The sequence below is a fragment of the Sciurus vulgaris genome (assembly GCF_902686455.1).
Source record: "Sciurus vulgaris genome assembly, chromosome: 10".
Lineage (NCBI taxonomy): Eukaryota > Metazoa > Chordata > Mammalia > Rodentia > Sciuridae > Sciurus > Sciurus vulgaris.
This window is the reverse complement of record NC_136470.1, coordinates 99,420,602-99,439,970: the sequence shown is the minus strand read 5'-3', so window position 1 is coordinate 99,439,970 and position 19,369 is coordinate 99,420,602. Positions and strand designations below refer to the sequence as shown.

Below are 19,369 nucleotides of genomic sequence, written 5' to 3'. Positions count from 1 at the left end.
GAAAAAGCTTTTTAGTTTGAATCTGTCCCAGTTATTAATTCCTGCTTTTATTTCTTGTGCTTTGGGAGTCTTGTTAAGGACGTCTGATCCTAAGCAAACATGATGAAGATTTGGGCCTACTTTTTATTCTATTAGCTGCAGGGTCTCTGGTCTGATTCCGAGGTCCTTGATCCATTTTGAGTTGAGTTTTGTGTAGAGTGAGAGATATGGGTTTAGTTTCATTTTGCTACATATCAATTTCCAGTTTTCCCAACATCATTTGTTGAAGAGGCTATCTTTTCTTCCTTTTATGTTTTTGGCACCTTTATCTAGTATGAGATAACTGTATTTATGTGGGTTTGTCTCTGTGTCCTCTATTGTGTACCATTTGTCTTCCTGTCTATTTTGGTGCCAATTCCATGCCATTTTTGTTACTATTGCTCTGTAGTATGGTTGAAGGTCTACCCTTCAACCATAAGAATGGAGAAAGGATGGATTGTGTAGAGGAACATGAGGGGTGGGGAAAGGGCAGGGGGAAGGAAAGATAATAGAATGAGACAAACATCATTACCCTATGTATATGTATGATTTCACATGTATGTGACTCTACTTTGTGTACAACCAGAAAAATGAAATTTATACCCCATTTGTGTACAATGAATCAAAATAAAAAAAAAGAAAGTGTCACAAAGCATAGAATAATCAAAGTGCTCATGACTAGTGGTAATGAAAAAATATTAACAGCATCAAAGAGAAAAAAGACACTTAACATACATACCAAAAATAGTAATAATGATCACAGAATGTTCTTCTGAAAAAATGCAAAATGACAGTGAGCAATGTATTTCAAAGTATTTATTAAAATACTATCAGCCTGAAATTATTTCTACTCAAAATACATTTCAGAAACTAATAAAATTAAGACCTTTGGCATCTGAAAGAATTTATTACCAGTAAGAAGGCTGTATAAGAAATGATGAAGTCCTTGAGACAGTAGAAATATAACATCATTTTTCTTATTATCAGATTTAATATCAGATTTCTTGTTATTTATATATCTTGAAAAGAAAATTAAGCATTTATATAAAACATTAGAGAGATTTATAGCATATTTGCAAATAAAATGTGTGATGAAAACAAAAAAGGGAAGAAATGAGTGTACTTTATACTGCACAGAAAGTTGAACAATATCACTAGGAGTGGACTGTGTATATAATATAACCCTGAAAGGTATATAATATAATATATTACATTATAAAAGTATACAATATAACCCTGAAACCAATGACTGAAATAAAAATGAAAGTTGTACCTAACAGGCTAACAAAAGAAATAAAGTGGAATTATAAAAGTGTTCAACTCATCCAAAACAGACCTAAAAAGAGGAAAAGGAGAATACAGAAGAATGGATCAAATTAAAAATACAAATAAAAGGTAGAGTAAATCTGACCATGTTAACAATCACATTAAAGGAAAAGGGTCTAAACACATCCAATTTAAAAGGTATAGGTCATTAAATTGGATTTAAAATGCAAAATTAAAACTTTTTGTTTGCCTGAAAGAAGTATGTTTTAATATGAAAACACAAACAGGTTAAAACTAAAAGGATGGGAAGATATATGCCATGTTAACAATAGTGAAAAGAAAACTGCAATGATCGAATTTGTGCCAATTATATTAATTTCAGAATAAAATGCTGCTTGCATTATACAAGGAAGTTCCCTTTCAAAATTGTTTCATAGTAATAAAGGGGTTAATTCACAAAGAAGATATAGCAAGCTTAAATGCTTATTCCTCTAATAATAGTGCTTCAAAAATAATACTTCAAAATACATAAATCAAAACCTGATCAAACTTTAAGGAGAAATAAATACAAAATTATAGTCATAAATTATATACTTGTTTCAATAATTGATAGAACCAGTAGACATAAAAACAAAGAATGTAGAAGATTTGAACTTGAGCTAATTCATATCTGTAAGATAACCCACCTAACATGAGCAGACTATCCATCTTTTCAAGAATGCATAGAATATTTGCTACAAAAGACCATATTGTGGATAATAAAATAAATCTCAATACATTTGGAAGGTATGTTTTCTGATCTTAATGGAACTGAATCAGGAATCAATAAGAGAAAATTTCTGGATAGTTCTCAAATGTCTAAAAAGTAAATATCACCAGGTCTGGGCACCCGGGTCAAAAACAAATTAGAATGAACTTTGAAAGCTATTTTAAACTGCAAGAAAACGAAAATATAATAGAATTTATGAACTTCCCTTAAAGCTGAATATAGTATAAAACTTATAATGATAAAATTCTATATTGAAAAAGAAGGGTGTTCTCAAAAACATCAGCTTCCATTTTTGAAACTAAGAGAATAGAAACAGACTTTACTTCAGTTTTCTATTCTATTCTACTGATCTACACGTCTATTTTGATGTCTGTACCAGGCTGTTTTTGTTACTCTGGTTCTATAGTATGATCTGAAGTCAGTTGTGATGCCTTCAGCTTTAGTGTTTTTGCTTAGAATTGCTTTGGATATTCCGGGTCTTTCATTCTTCCATGTCAATTTTTGGACCTTTTTTTCCTAGCTCTGAGAAGAATATCCTTGTTATTTTGATGGGGATTGCATTGAATCTGTAGATCATTTTTGTTAGGATGTCAATTTTAACAATATTAATTCTGCCTATCCATGATCATGGAAGATCTTTCATTTCCTATTTCAGTATTCTGTACTTTTCATTGTAGAGGTCTTTCACCTCTTTGGTTTGCTATTTCCATATTTATTTTTATGTTATTGTGAATGGAATTATTTTATTGATGTTTTTTCTCAGAAGATTTAATATTGATGTATACAAAAGCTACTGATTTCTGTATGATGATTTCGTATCCTGCTACTTTGCTGAGTTTTATCTCTAGAATCTTCTGGTGAAGCTTTTAGGACCATCTAAGTATAGGTGCATGTCCTCTTTAAACAAGGATATTTTGACTTCTTTCCAATTTTTTTCCTTTTTATTTCCTTCTCTTGCCTAATTGCACTGGCTAAAGTTTCCAGTAATACTTGAATGAAAGTAGTGAGAGTGGACTCCTTTGTCTTGTCCCTGATTTTAGTGGAAGTAATTTCATTTTCTTCATTCAGTATTGTGTTGACTTTGAGTTTGTCACATATACCATTTATGATGGTGAGACTAGTGCCTTTCATCTATTGTTTCTTCATAATTTTTATCATGAAGATGTTGAATTTTGTCAGAGTTTTTTTTTGTGCATCCATTGAAATGAGCATGTGATTTTTCCTTGATTCCATTTATGTGACTTATTACATTTGTTCATTTGCATATGTATGTTGAACCATTCTTCAACCCTGGAATGAAACCAATTTGGTAATGGTATACAATCTTTTTAATGTGTTGTTCAGTTTGATTTGCTAATATCTTTTTTTTTTTTTTTACTTGCTGATATCTTATTAAGGATATTTGCATCTATGTTCATCAAGGATTTTGGTCTGTTCTTTCTCTTTGATGTTTCCTTGTCTTACTATCAGGGTAATACTCACTTCAGAGAATGAGTTGAGAAGTGTTCCCTTCTTTTGTATTCAGTGAAATAATTTGAGGAGCACTTACAAAGTTATTTAAAGTTCTGGTAGAATTCAGTTATGAATTCATCTGGTTCCAGGGGCTTTCCACTGTTGAAAGGTTTTTATTACTGCTTCAATCTCGTTGCTTGTTATTGGTCTGTTTAGGTTTTCTATGTCCTCTTGGATCAATTTTGATAGTTCTTATGTATTTAGAAGTATATTCATTTCTTCTAGATTTTCCAGTTTATTGAAATATACATTTTCAAAATATCCACTGTTGATCCTCATGATTTCAGTAGTATCAGTTGTAATAAATTCTTTTTTGTATCTATTAATTTGAATCTTCTCTCACTTTCTTTTAGTTAGTTTGGCTAAGGTTTTATATTCTTATTTATCTTTTCAAAGAACCAACTAAGAAATTTTTTTTTTCAAAGAAATTGACTAGCTGAGTCTCAAGTTTATGTGAAAATGTAAAGGACCAAGAATTCCAAAAACAATTTTAGAAAAGAAAACTAACATTATCCAATTTTGCATTCACCAAAAATTTATTTATTTTTTTACATCAAAGGACTCAAGAGAGTGAACAAACATGCCACAAAGTGGGATAATAATTGAAAATCATATTTCTGTAAGCAAAGTGCATCCAGACTATGTAGCAAAAAAATCTCAAAACACAAAACTACAAAAACAAATACAAATAAGAATTGGGTCAAAATGTTTGAACATATATGTAACCAAAGAAAACAGGGGATGAGAATTAGGTACATGTAAAGAACCTCAATATTATTACACACTGAGAAAATGAAAATAAAAACAGAAATGAAGTACCACTTTACATGTATTATACTATATAAGGCAAAATGATTAACCATAACAAAGAAGTAAAGAATATAGCAAAATCTAAACTCTTGTTCACTGATTTTTTTGAAACATTTGAACAGATTTCTACATTTTAATGCACACTTACTATACAATTCAACCATCCCATTCATTGGTATTAAATCAAGAGAAAAGAATGCATGTGTACAGTAAAATATTTGTGGATGAATGTCCATAGTATACTTATTTTCATAAGCCCAAAATCTGAAATCACTCAAGTTTCCATCAACAGATGAGAGGATAAACCACTTATGGAATAAGCTTAAAATGGAATACCACTCAGTAATAAAAGGACTAAATTCTCAATACAAGCAACAACATAGATGAATCTCAAAGTAATGATGTTGAATGAAAGAATCAGACTCCATGACAAAGGAAGTATGTACTGAATAATCCCATTTGTATAAATGATTTAGATTTGTGTAAAGATTCAGATAATACAAATTAATTCATAGTCATTGAAAGAACATGAGGGGTTTCGGGAAAGGCACTGGGAGGAGAGGGAAAAGAGATTACAAAGAATATCAGAAAAAGGTTGGGAGTGACAGATATTGACACAACTTCGATTGTAGTGACTGTTAAATGTCTCTATATATGTATACAGATACACACAAACACATAGATGTCAAAACATCAAATTATGCATTTTAGTACAAGCACTCTACTGTATGTCAATTATAGCTCACAAAAGCAGTTTAAAATGTTAAGTTCATTTTATTTCATCAAATTCAAATAAAATACCATAGGATTCTTTTTTAACCCTTTGTATTTCATATATTTATTTTCCTTTTCTCCTATTGAAATCTAATTCATAAAGAGAGAAAAAATATGTGATCATTGTTCTCACAACTGAGGGAGGGAGTGAGCACCTTAGGAAGATAACTGTATCATACATTTATTTTTAAAAGCAAGGAAGTAAAGTTTCTTGTAGCATTTTCCGTTCTTGTGATACATACTTTCAAAGCACTCTAAAGGCATTTAATTGAAAACTGTGTTCAATTTACTCAAATAATTATTTTTTCTTTGTATGGTAGTGTTATAAATTTGGTGTTGAGGAGGATGCATTGCTTTATATGTGTATTGAGTTTTATGGCTTGCCTCTTTTGATCCAACTTAATTAATTTTTAATATGTAACATGATATCATGGTTCCCCCCCCAAAAAAAACACATGAAAATATATACTCAAACCTTTCTACCATAACCATTTTCTTCACTCCCCATTCCCACTTTGCTGCATAGAAAGGAAACCATTTTGCTTATTTCTTTTTGTCAAAATAAACAATATGTGTGTATTAGTGCATACTTTTTATTTATTTATTTATTTATTTGCACTACTGGGGGTTGAACCCAGGATGCTGTACCACTGAGCTACATCCTCTGGTTCCTTTTTATTTTATATTTTGAGACAGGGTCTTGCTAACTTGCCCAGATTGACCTCCAAGTTGCTATACTCCTGCCTCAGCCTCTGGGTCAATGGGATTACAAGCATGAGACACAACACCTAGCTTCATTCTTATTTTCTTCTTCTTTTACACAAAATGTGTAATATCTACCCTTATGACTTTTTTAACTTAATAATACATAAGTTCATTAAGTGTTACTTTGGATGTGACAGAGTTCATGGTCTCCCTCATCTATTTCTCAGTTGTACACTAATTTTATTTCATTCTTTATGCAAATTCATTTCCTATGGATGGCATGCTATTAATAGTTTTCATTATTTCTTCCATTGCAAACAATGACAGAATAAATCAACTTCCACAGCTTTTTTGAAGGTTTATTTTCTGGGAAATTTTCTAGAAATGAAATTATCTTTGTTGTAGGAAATTTCACTTCTGCGGTCTGTATACTTCACACTCCCTCCAGCAAGCTCTACATGTTTCATCTCTGTAGTCTTGATTTCTAAGATCTATTTCTATAATAGAGAAAGAATATTCTTTCTCTATTCTGTGACAAATTGCGAATATGTTATTCTAGATAACCATTTGCTTTTTCTATTTGCCTGTGGCTTACTATAGAACATGACTTTTTAAATTTTATTTGTTGTTGAACTTATCAACACTTTTGGATATTTGGTTATAATTTCAAAAGCTTCCCCCACATTCTGTTTATAAAGGAGTCTCCCGTCTATACTTCCATGTTTATGTGGTGAACGTTTTTTTTTTCTTCACTTGAATTACTGTTTCATTCGAAATTTATGTGGTGAGAAATTTTAGGAAAAGTGTCAATTTGATTCTTTTCTGAAATGATTTGTGATACTATTTTTAACAGATTCTAAGTTATTGTATATTCTTGAAATTATTTCTGATCTTCCATGGTGTTCCATTGTAAAGGCTTCTTATGGGTTTACATAGAAAAGTCATAGAATTTGGTTTTATATCTGGCAGAACTGGTATCCCCATTGTTGTTCTTGTCTAGTGATTGTCTAACTATTCTTGCATTTTATTTTCATATATTAAATTTATATGTTAAGAAGAAACTTTTTTAGCTCAAGAAAATGAAAACGTTTTTTAAACATCATATTCAGATTGCATATTAATATTATGCATAAATTTAAGATAGCTGCAAAGTCTTTGCCCCATGCATCAAGACACAGCCTAATTTTCTCTCCGTAGAATCTGTACTGGCTTTAGTGATTTAGTTGTCTACTGGAACATAGCAGAGGTAACATTCTAAGACTTAGAGGCTATGTCAGGAACAAGCCTCACAGATACTTTCCAGAGCTCCTGAAACCTTTTGGGGAACCAGACTCATGCTCTGAGGACATCTAATCAGCTCCACAGAAAATCTACATTAATACAAACCACATCTACTCGTCAATAACTATGACTCAGTCAACAACCACTACCAACTAGTCAGTCATGTGAAAGAGTATTCTGAGTGGATCCTCTTGCCTTAAACAAGTTACCCAGCTGATGTCCAATGGAGCAGACATTAGTCCTCCTACCAAGTCCTACTCAAATTGCAGACTTAAGAAAAGGAAAAGCATATGATTATTAAATGATATTTTCATTTTAGACCAAAGAAATTAACATAGAATCAAAACTAGAGTTATGTTTTTCACTTTCTCCCTTGTGTGATGCCACTATGGACTTTTTATATTTTTTATTTACTATTCTTTTCTATTAAAAAGGAAGGATTACTGTATAATCTATTTAAATAAATATTTTAACCTTAAGCATATCTACAATACTGGTAACATCTTTTGAAACATTTATCCTGAATGGCATTGCATTAGACTTGAAAGATTGAAAGTAGATTCAAAGATTTCTGACAAAAACAATTTATTATTTTTATTCTTTTTAATTCAAATAAATATTCAAAGGAGTTAAAATGTTATCAACATATCAGGTCCTTGTTATAACAAAATAGAAGGATAAATCTATAAAAAGAAGTGAAGATTAAGTTATTACATTATTTTCTTGGTCCTGAATTTCATCTTATTAACATTTTAATATTTCTCAAGTTGGATGCTTCTTATGATTGACAGATATGCTTGATATAGTGTTCTTCCTCCTGCCCAAAGCTGTTACCAAATCAATTAAATATCTCAGGATCGAGGAACTATTTATACATCTTGAAGCACTTTCCTTTTCCTTCTGAAATAGATCAGCATATATAGATGTCCAATAACTTCAAGAAGATTCCTCAGGCATTGTGTTTGAAATGGTTAATAGAGATAGGAAGGACCAATTTGCAGAAAAGATGAGAAATTAATGCACAGCACTGTTCATTTTTCCCCTTTATCAGTCATATCTGCATATCTGTATTGTATAGATTGTATAGTCAATAGAGATTGCAGTGGTCAGATGTTGAAACCAGACTTTGTGCTTCACGTCTCAGCTCTTCTATGGTGTCTATGTAGCCTTGGGAAATTTTGCCTACCCTATTGTATGTTTGAATAGTAAATCCCTACAAAGCATAGAGAAAACTAATTGCATATAATATGCATCATGCTAAAGATTGTTAGAGTAAATAAGATTAAAAGGAAAAAAGGACCCCAGAAGGGGCAAAAGAGCTAAGGAGTGTTTTAGGAAGAAAAAAAAAAAAAAAAAAAAAAAGAAAGAAAAACAGGACCACAGAACTGCAGCAGAATTTATTTAAGCAGTTGCTGTTTCTTTACATCAGCTCTTGTTCACTTACACTTGCATTTCTGTAGCAAATATGAAAGGTGTTTCTGAAAAGTTTTCAAGTCTTTAGAAAGTTCTAAAATCTAAATATATATGAACCTTTCTGTATTGCAGCAAGTAATTCTGTTATGTACACATTTTATCACAGATGGCTATTTTGAGAAAGTGTAAGTAAAACTGGTTATAACAAATGAATTTTTTATTCCTGAGATTTGTTTTTCTCTCAGTATGTTATAATTTTGAGCTACATTTTTGGAAGCATACATGACAGGTGTACTTACCAACTGTGCCTGAAAGAATTATGTTTTGAAAAAAAAAAATCTACCACTCCAAATTTCTGGTTCCCTGTCCTTTCTTCATATTGAAATTTTTCTTGCATCAATTTGTTTACTTCACATTTCTCAGGGGCATTTATTTATAATTAATTCCCTTTCTGCTTCACAAATGTTTTTAACACAGCTTTTTAAAATTCATGTATAACAAGACAATTAAAATAAAAATAACTCAAACTCACATGTGTACAAAAGTGCATAGAGGCCAAGGTTCTCAATGGAAAAGTATATAATCCTAAAATTTTGGTAATGCTAAATTTATTTTTGAGCTTCCCCATAGCCAAGATAAATGTGAACACTGATTAAAAACAGAAATAATACAAGTTAATTAGAACTGTTGAGCATTTTCTTTTCATTGTCCTGCTTTCTGAAAATCATTTTATTTGGTGGTTTCTTCCTATAGAGGAACAATATCTTTTTCTGAGCTTTTGCAAAAGATGCAAGGATGCATCTCATATTCCAAACCACTTGATAAAAGTTACAGATATATTTTGCTAATATTAAGTGAAAGTGTGAGCAGGTCTTTGGTTTTAGGTTATTTTATGTTTGTTTTTGGAGTAACTTGGCTAATGTGGTCCAGTTATGTAGCCTTCAGCTCTGGGAACAATTAAAATGGCTAATGAAGTCTTTTTAAAAATAATACCTCACCACCTGTCTTAGAAACGTGAACAATTTGTTAAAGTGTATGTTTCAGGGACTCCCCTCAGTGTTATTCAATCGGAATCTTTGCGACTGGATTATTTTAGTCTAGCTCCTCAAAGGATTGCTATGAACATCAAAGTTGACAAATCACCTTCTTAGGAAAGTAGACCAATGGGAAAGAATCAAAGGGCAATCTAAGCTAAAAAGAATTTTAAGTTTGAACACTTTGGATACTGTTATTCAGGGGTTCATGATTAATAAGTAAATCATTACGCCTTGATTCCTTTCTCACTTACAAGAGAATCCTTTTGTTAACCTACCAGAGAGAATTGTGAGGATTTTACATTAGACAATAAATGCAAACATGCTTTGAAGACCACAAAATAAAAACACAAGAGTCAGTTTTCATAATTGATGAAAACACAGTTTCATAATCTAACTCCAATAAAGCTATGTTATGGCATAGGAGCTGAGGGAATCTAGAAATCCTTCCGCTTCTTAAACAGACCTTTAGGCATTGCTGCTATCTCTAGACTTTAACTTCATCACCCTCCCAGGTCTTTATGCTGCTCATTCATGGGGCATATGGAGTTCTAAAATGAAAATTGAGTTGATTTTTTACCTTCTCTACAGCCAACCTAGGACGTGACTTTCTTAGCTAAGGAGCTTTTTGCCCTTCTGTACGTTCACTCTCCCTTCTTTTGTTACTGTGAGATTTGCGCCTCTTCAAAAATTTCTTTGCTGTCATTTTAAGGGATATTGGGCAGTAAGCAGGTCTGCTAATCCAAAGCTTATGTTTTGAAATTATTCTCCTAAAATGTAAATGTTTTCTCCTTAAAATAATTGATTAGAAACTCGATTGACACTCCCGTTTTACTGTCGTTTTAAAATATGGGGCATACATTTTGATCTTAAGCTTAAAAACTCAAACCATACTACTCACTCCAATGCCCCAGATTCATTCTCTTCTCAATAGCTAAATAAGTAAGTAAACCAAGGATTCCTGAGAGAGGGAGTCATGAGCAATGGATATGAATTTTGAAAAGCACTGGATAGTAATCCTTGTTAAAAATGTTCTTTTCTCCAAATTTCTCATGACATCACTTTTTAAGAGTTGATAAATATAACTATAGATATTTGTCTTATGTACTGGGAAAATGATAACCTTAAGTTTGTAAATGCAGAGAGAGATTCAACAAAATCCAGTAAAGGGACTTGTGAAAATTTTAAGATTCACCAATCCTATCAATAAAACATAGATAATTCACAGATTTAAAATTGCACAGCTTGCATATCTAAGTTAGAGAAATTTAATAGACATGGCAACAGTATATATTATGAGTAGATGCTGTGGCTATATATTTTTAAAACATAAGTCCAAGATAACACATAATACAAAAATTAGTAATCAGAAAGCAGTTCAGCCTTTGTAGACACAAGACCAACTGCTTCTCATTTTCTACAGGTCTATTATTACTACCAGGCATGTGATTGAGAAGCTACAGTAACCTAAATTACTGTTTCATTGACTCTCTTTTGGGTATAACTTCATTAATTGTCTTATAGGAGAGAGAAATTGCTTGGAGGTAGACAGAATTTGATGAGAAATAAGAAAAGCAATCTGTGCTTTATAGTGGAATCCAAGAGAGTGACATATAAAAATGATAATCTGAATTTGTTACATAGTAAAGTAATTCTACTTCCAGTTTTTCTGCTGAAACATTATGATTCCTCTAACCTTAATTTGGAAATAGCATTGAACCCTTTTATTCTTTCAGACGAGTTCTGATGTGCCTACTCTTAGTGATACAGACTCCTGCAGAGTTTGCAAATCAATCAGGGCAAAGATGGTTTCTAAGTACTCTTGCTCCTTTGCTTTAGTTCAAAGTTAAAGGTGCTTCTCCGTGAAGACTTTCTTGTGGGTTAATTTCGCCAGTCTTTCTGGAGCACCCTGTTACAAGGATGTGTAGGCCTGGTGCTGTTTGCACTGCTATAGAATGGTAGTCTCTAAGCAGAAGTCCCAGATGATCTGCTGAACCAAAATACCTTTTTTGTAGTTTATAATGTACAATATAATTTATTCTTATACTATTTTATCTATATGGTTTATATACACACAAGTGGAGTTCCATCCTCAAAATATTTGTAAAATTATCCCATAAAATATGAATGCTATTCAAAGAGAGAAATCTACCAAATAGCCTGATGTGGTGCTTCTGTGAGGAAAAGCAGACTATTATTGCAATTCTTACTTCTCCAAGTGTAACCCCAGGAACTTGAAGGCAAGGGTTATCTCATTTGGGTTATCTCATTTAACTTCCATTGATTCTAATTTTATATTTTAAACCAAGAATCTCTGTTTACCATTAACATCATTGTAAGCAATAGCCAGTGCAAGTCATAACTGAATATCCAGTGAAAATAAAGCATAAATGTAGAATTCTAGAACTAAAGAGAACATCAAATTCAGATACATGCATCCTAATGTTTAACGTTGATGAAGTAAGCTATTCAAAAAGCAAACTGAAGAAAACTCACTTATATTGTAGATTTTTTTTCCTAATGAGCAAGTGGTTATATCTAACACTGTTCTACTCTTAATCCCTGGTTTTGCTGAATTGTCAACTCTTCGTGACAGCTGAAATGTAATTACTGTATGACATAACCATCTACCCGGTGTACACTAGGATATGTCAGAAATATTAACCATATGGGAGTCATTTAAAAAGAAAGTAAGTATGACCAGAATCATTTAACACTTAGAAACTTCCAGAGCAGCAGTTTAAAAAATAGCCTTGGGCCACAGGGTCTCCTTTGCCAGCTAACATATTGGGTTTATTATATACAAGAGACGTCCTGATGCCTTGATCCTGATTCCAAGATGTTAGAGCATTGCTAGCCTCATATTTTGATGTGTGCCTTACTGCTTCTTATCTGTGACCCTCTGGGCTTCTTTATGTGTCATTTTCAAGTGTGGTTTCTTCATTGCTTTTATCATTTGTGTGCTCGTGTTTATATTAAATGAGGAATTACATGTTTGTGGTTCTATAGTTTGTCAAAATTTCATGTCACTATAGTCTTCCTCCCCAATATTCATCTTGCAGGCTTAGGTTGATGCCTGAAAGTCATATGTGTTTGTTCTGAATTCACTTCATTGTTCTCAATTGAGAAGTAAATGGGCTTCTGCCTCCTGTATTCCTTTGGTTTGTGTAGCTCTCCTGTCCTAAAAACGGAGTGAGTGAAAACATGGTACCTGTTCTAGTAAAATGAGTAGTCATTCTTACCATTCTGTAGACACCTCCATGACTTAGAGACAGGTAAATTATGTTCCACTGTGTCAGCCCCAAGTGAAATAGAGCTTTATCTTTTCCATACAGTGAAAGCATCTAGAGAGAATGCAAAGTAGCTTTCATTGTGCAGCAAATCACTCATTAAAGCCAATTGATGTCCAAGGCACACTTGTTTTAGTTATCATAGCTGCTAGGCACAGGAATATGGTTATCAAAGACAGACAGAATACCACAGTGGACCAATTGTTCCTTTATTTTTCTCTCAAAGTTAAAAATAAATACTAAGGAGTCCATTAAATACATTTTCTGGTTATATGCATTGAAACTCATGTCCCTCAACTTTCAAATGTGTTATAAGTTCCTGAATGTATTTGCATTATTATACCTCTCAAAAGTTATTGAAACTTAAATTCCCTGGATGATTGAAGATCAAAAGACTTATAGTCAATTAATATGAGAATGTCATTTTGAGTGATCTTTGGAATATGTTTTATATACTAATTCAACTTTATAACCTGAAGTTAAAAACCAAACAATTACATGAGACAAAAGCTTCTTTGATGTATTATTTCTTAGCTATGACATTGTTAAAATGCTCAAATCTCACTACTAGTTGAAATATGGAGTGAGAACTGAAATACATGATATTCTCCACGTAAAGTTCCTTTGATGAGAAAATGCTGGGTCATATTTTACCTGAGTATTCCTAGCTTATCTTCTTCATTTTAAACTTAGAGTTACTACTATGTGTTTAGAAGGAGTTGGTTCAAATTCAGACTCAAGGGAGCTGGAGCTGTGACTCGGTGGTAGAGCACTTGCCTAGCTATGTGTGAGGCACTGGGTTTGAGTCTAAGCACCACATATAAATAAATGAGTACAAAAAAAAAGGCCTATCAACATCTAAACAAATATTTTATAAAATTCAGACTCAACTCTGTCCTTTTTGTGTGGCCTCAAGTTAATGAGCTCCTCTGGTTTCTTTATCTATAAACCAAAAGAGTGTAGGAACACTTGTAACTATTCAAAAGGACTGGAAAGCAAGTATGAGTGAGAAATGTAAAATTAAGGGTCTCAAGTTCACTTGAGAATATTCATATCTTTCACTCGGATTGGGAGCAGTAGAAATGGGGGGACGTGAGCTAATTAAAGAAACACTAATGAGTAGGATCAGTGTAATTCAAAGTAGAGTAGTGAGTAAGTTGAAAATATTTTAATCTAGGAATTGCAGAGGAGAAATTTGTTTAATGATGCTATGATAACTATAATACTTCATGTCTATTAAAGACTTATTATTGTGGGACCTAATAAAAGGTGCATGGTATTATCTACATTTTCCAGATGGGAAATTGAGGTCAGGGACAGTAAGTACTTTGCCTAAGTTTGCATGATTCATAGATGGGGACTCGTGGGTTTGACTCTACATCTATCTGACTTTGAAGTCCAGCTTCTCATCAGTAGGGGAAGAAACCTTCCAAACTAAGTGGTAGGATATGTAGTTGTAAACTACACCAGAGTGGTTATCCAGGGTGGAGAAGAGTAGAAAACGGAACCTTCTTCTATCACTTGAAAAACACTAATTCTCCTTTTATTAAACAATTGGCATAGGTGTTGCTAGAACTGTTTCATCAGATAGAAGTTGTTAACATGTTTAGAGAAATGTATGCTATTCCCTGTTTTAAGCTATCTCTTAATACAGCAAGAATTAATGACTATAAATGACCTAGAATCATTAAGTAAATAACGTAATCCAGCATTTTGGGTTGCTTAGTAAATGTCATTAGAATACCATTTCATTGATTGAAAGAGAAGTTTACCAAAATACTTAACACAAACAGTGATCTATTTAAGACATGTGCATGGTAACAGGGCAAATCAGAACATGAAGCAGGGCATGCAATAACATTTGGGATTCTGACTAATCAGACAACAGTAGCTTTTTATTAATTAACTTGGGGGTTGATTGCTGAAGGAATTGCCTGTCAGAACTCAAATGACAAGATTCCTGCAAGTGTTTGCACACAATAAATTCCTTAATCATTTTGCCCTTCATTGTATGGTTTAACATTCTGTTACTCTTCCACTGAAGGGTAAACAAGGTCTCCTTTCCCTTTAGCTGTGGATGATGAAGACTTCCAGCTCAGGTGAACTCAAGAGAAAGAACATTGTAGACTCTTAAGAAGAAAAATTATAACTGTTCATTCCATTGTCAAATGGGCCCTTGTGGGCTTCCTCATGGAATTCTGAAGTTGATACATAAGAAAGGAATAATTAACTGAGACTCAGATAATTTAATTTGAAAAACAATTCCAGTACTTCACTATTTTTCTTTTAAATTCTCAACCTTGACCAAGTTACTTTATCTTAGCTTCTTTACCTATGAAATAAAAAGGTTGTGTAAGGTAAGGTGTCTTTCAGTCATGATATCCTAAACCTGTTCATTGAATTAAGTTTAATCTCATAAAATACATTAAAATTATTGGAACAATAATCAACCCTGTGCAACTCAGGGTTAATTCAGAATTTCTCCATTTGCAGTATCCATTTTTTCAAGATGGCTGTATCCCATCCTATCTTCATTCATTCTTTATAAATTAACAGATGTTTGGATTTCCATGGAGAATTGAAATATTTTTTAGAGATTAATACTTGATTTTTATTAATTTTCTTTAACTCAATTAATGGTTCTCAACTGTAGACAATTGGCAATGTCTGAGAACATTTTTTGATTGTCAAAAATTAGAGGATACTACTGAATTTATTAGGTTAAGGCCAGAAATACTGTTTTGCATCCTGAAATTTTCAGGGTATCCCTTTATACTTAACAAAGAATTATCTTGCCCAGAATGTCAATAGTGTATATCTCTATACATAGAATAAAAGAAACCCTAAATGCAATATATGTTTTAGAGATATTCAGGGAAGCTTATTTTTGTGCCCAGTATTATAAAGCACACTCTAGACAAAAGCTAAAAATCTCTTTATTAAGCCTTTTGAAGCAATAAATAATAATAAATAATTATTTATTTTTAATTTCTATGAGCAATATTTGGAAGTCCATGGGATACACAGTAGGGACATGGACTATGAAGCAGGAATTCATGAATTCATATTCTGGACTTTACCATGTGATAGTTCTATGACCTTGGACAACTTACTTCTCCTCTTTGAGTCTTAATTCTCTCAGCTGAAAAGGTGCTTAATTATATCTTCCTTTCATTGTGGTAAGACTTAAAATAGAACATTAAGTGCTTATGACTAGAAGCTGTTTAAAACTGACACGTGACAATGATTATGTTACTGACAATTTTAGTGATGATTTTGTTAACTAATTTGCTAAAAAAAATCTATGAATCAATGTTTTCTTTGCATGAAGTTATTGAACTTATTTACGATTTTGAAGCAGAAAAGAAATATTGAGAAATGCTTCTGTTGAAACAAGGAAAAATAGGACAAAAACAACTTTTTAAGAACTTTTTTTTTGCCATTTAAAAATATGTGAAAAAACCAATTTCATATGCTGTAAAACAGAAAGTACTTGCATATATAGAAGATGGTGCCAAAATAATAAATAGCACTGGAAAGATACTGTAAAGTATTGTGCCGAAATAGAGAAGCTCCTAAAGATATTTAAACCACCCACAAACGAATCAGAAAAAAGCCACAGTTGAAAGATGACTAGAAATGTCCTTGTAGCTGAGGTTGGAACAGTTTTCAACATGCCCCATTCCTACCATTCCATCTTTTCTACACTACCATGTCCAGTGTTGACAATAACTACAGAAAATGGTCAAGAGTAGAACAGAAAATTCATGGATATCTGAAAGCCAAGCTCCTTGGAAATCACCAGTTAAAAACCATGAATATGTGATTATTTTTCCATTATGAGCAGTCGTTTTCCCAAAGGAATCCTGCCTGATGAGTAGGAGTACATTGTTTGAAAGAACCATGAAGTACTTCTTAGGTGTTTTTCCCCTTCAGCAAACTGTGGGGAAGATGGAGGAGTATTCAGCATGAGGTATACTGTCATTATATTTATTCTGGGCCTTTCAGCACTGTAATTTATTTCTGTGCCAAAACAATATGAATTGTTAAAAAATGTACTTCTCCACAAAATGAAACAATTGGACTGGATCCCTATTGAATTATGCATATATCTTAGCTAAAATAATGGTATTTTCTGAATAATAAAAATCACACCCTTTTGCAAAAGCAAAATACATACTTAAAATCTTTATCAGTACATTTTTAAGGGCTATTCTCCCAGTTGAACCTAAAATGAACTTTTGAAAAACTTCAATGGTTCTCTGAAACCCACTACATTGACGTAGAACAGGCTGCATTCACCATCTCTTGTCTTTTTACTAAATTGGTTCTTTCTGGAAAGGAACAGCAAAAGCAAATCAGTGTCTAATTTTTAGAAATACAGAATCACTTTATTGTGCATGAAGACTCCTCTAGAATAAATATGGCCAGAACATCTTCTTTATGATTAAGCAATGGGCAACTTGGATAAAGGAACAATTAAAAGTATTTAACAATGAACAGTGGACGCAATGAAAAAGTCCCTCTGTTGTGAACCTAAAGCAAAGAAAAGGAATATTCCATTGAGTACCTACTAAGGTGAAAGGGCTTCTGTGGTGCCTTCACACAGGTCCTCATGGAATCCTCAGAGCCTCTATGTGGGGAACTGAGTTCTGCGTGTATTTTAGATGAGAATGCTAAGCCACAGGGGGGTAAAGCCCATTCAAGCAGTGAGTAGACATTCTGAGTTCAAATCCAAATGTAAAAGGCTCCAAAGTTTAGTGATTCTTCTTTGAAATCATCCTGTTTGCATTATTTGTTGTTGGTTTATGTGTTTCCATTTAAACACTTCCCAGATCACTTTGAATCTCCAGTACTAGATGAGTTCATCAATGTCAAAGACAACGCCTTGGCATTTTCCTGTGCTCGGCAGATACTCCTTATTAATGACTAGCATATGGTTGATGATTATTATAAATATTCATTAAATAAATGCCAACACTGAAAACATACAAGAACTATATCTTCCTCCATTTGTCAAACAAAGGTGGTAGAATAGCATACCTGTCAAATCATTTAGATATTCTGAAGATTGATGTTATATAAATGCGTAGTTATATTTCTGCTGAAGTGACAAGGTTTATATAATTGACAGACTTCAATATGTGTAAACAGTGTCTAACTTCTGTCTATTTGAATGACAGTACCAAAAAAATTCTTTGGTTATGTGTTCAGAAATAGATGTCTGGGACAACATGAGAAAATTAAAAAGATATATATATATATATATATATATATATACTTATATATTCATATACACACATGTATATATATATATAAACATATATACATATATATTTCAATAGGAAATATTTACATTTTTAACTATGTGGTTGTGTACATTTCGTAATATACAGGAGGAAGGGGAGAAAAATATAATCAAAAGATCTAAAACAGCAGTGGCCAAATCCATTTGGCAGATCATTTCCACAATATGAGGATTGTTATAATTATTCATGCTTGTTGGATTCATAATTGGTATTAGTGTCTCACCTTCATTGCTACCATAACGAAGTACTACCCAATGCATATTGTTTATATGCCTGACCTCTTCTCCTGAACAGCTGAAGAGCAGAACCCAGCTATCCAACTTTGTATCCCGGCAGGTGGCTAATGGGCAAATTCATACTCTATCATACTGTAGTATATGATTGAAGATGCAAATTGTTGCATAGTCAGAAAAGGCATCATAACCAAAATGGAAACTCTAGCTTTAAATCATCTCTTAACTGTCTCTTGAATTTGCATTCTAGATAAGTAATACCATAGTTTTATATTTTATATAGATACATGTACACACAAACATACATGTACAATGTACGCATTCATATAACTTTGAGATTCTAGTAATATCTGACAGTAGTAGTAGATATATGTATATACGTATATTCACACATATACAAATAAATATGAGATTCTGATAAATATCATGATGAGTTGAACTAATACCACCATAAGCTGTTTCCAACTCAGACAATATTATAAAATTGACATGAATAGATCAAGCCTAAGGATCCTCTGATATGATTGATGTAATTCTTGACCAAACCATATTCTCAGACCCAGTTCCCTCTCATGGATGTCATGTTAAATGAATTTTACTTGTGAAGAGGTAAAAGCTATAAGACAAAGGGAGTTGAAAGCAGCATACCTAATATATTGGTGTTAAAGAAATTTATTGTTTTTGAAGGAAAATCGTGTTTTGGGGAACAATACACTTCTGTTTTAATCAGGGGATGTCAGAGTTTAAAGATCTTTTCTTCCGTACAGAGATATGATTAACAGATCAGTCATTCCCTAACAGGCACTGCCTTGATGACGTTCTCTTTGTTTCAAAATGAACCCAGTTCTTCTTGGATGTGTCATAGATTCACTGCTGCCTTGAAGGTGACCTCTCTACTACAGTGACAAATACAAGAAAATTATTTGAGTGAATACTAACTAAAATGACAATAAAG

At 32.5% G+C, this 19,369-nt stretch overlaps 1 protein-coding gene across 7 annotated transcripts in view; it reads left to right on the top strand.

Annotated features, from left to right (window-relative positions):
- The window catches only part of NLGN1 (neuroligin 1), an 875,108-nt gene that overhangs the window by 230,247 nt on the left and 625,492 nt on the right, over positions 1 to 19,369 (top strand). The window lies entirely within an intron of this gene.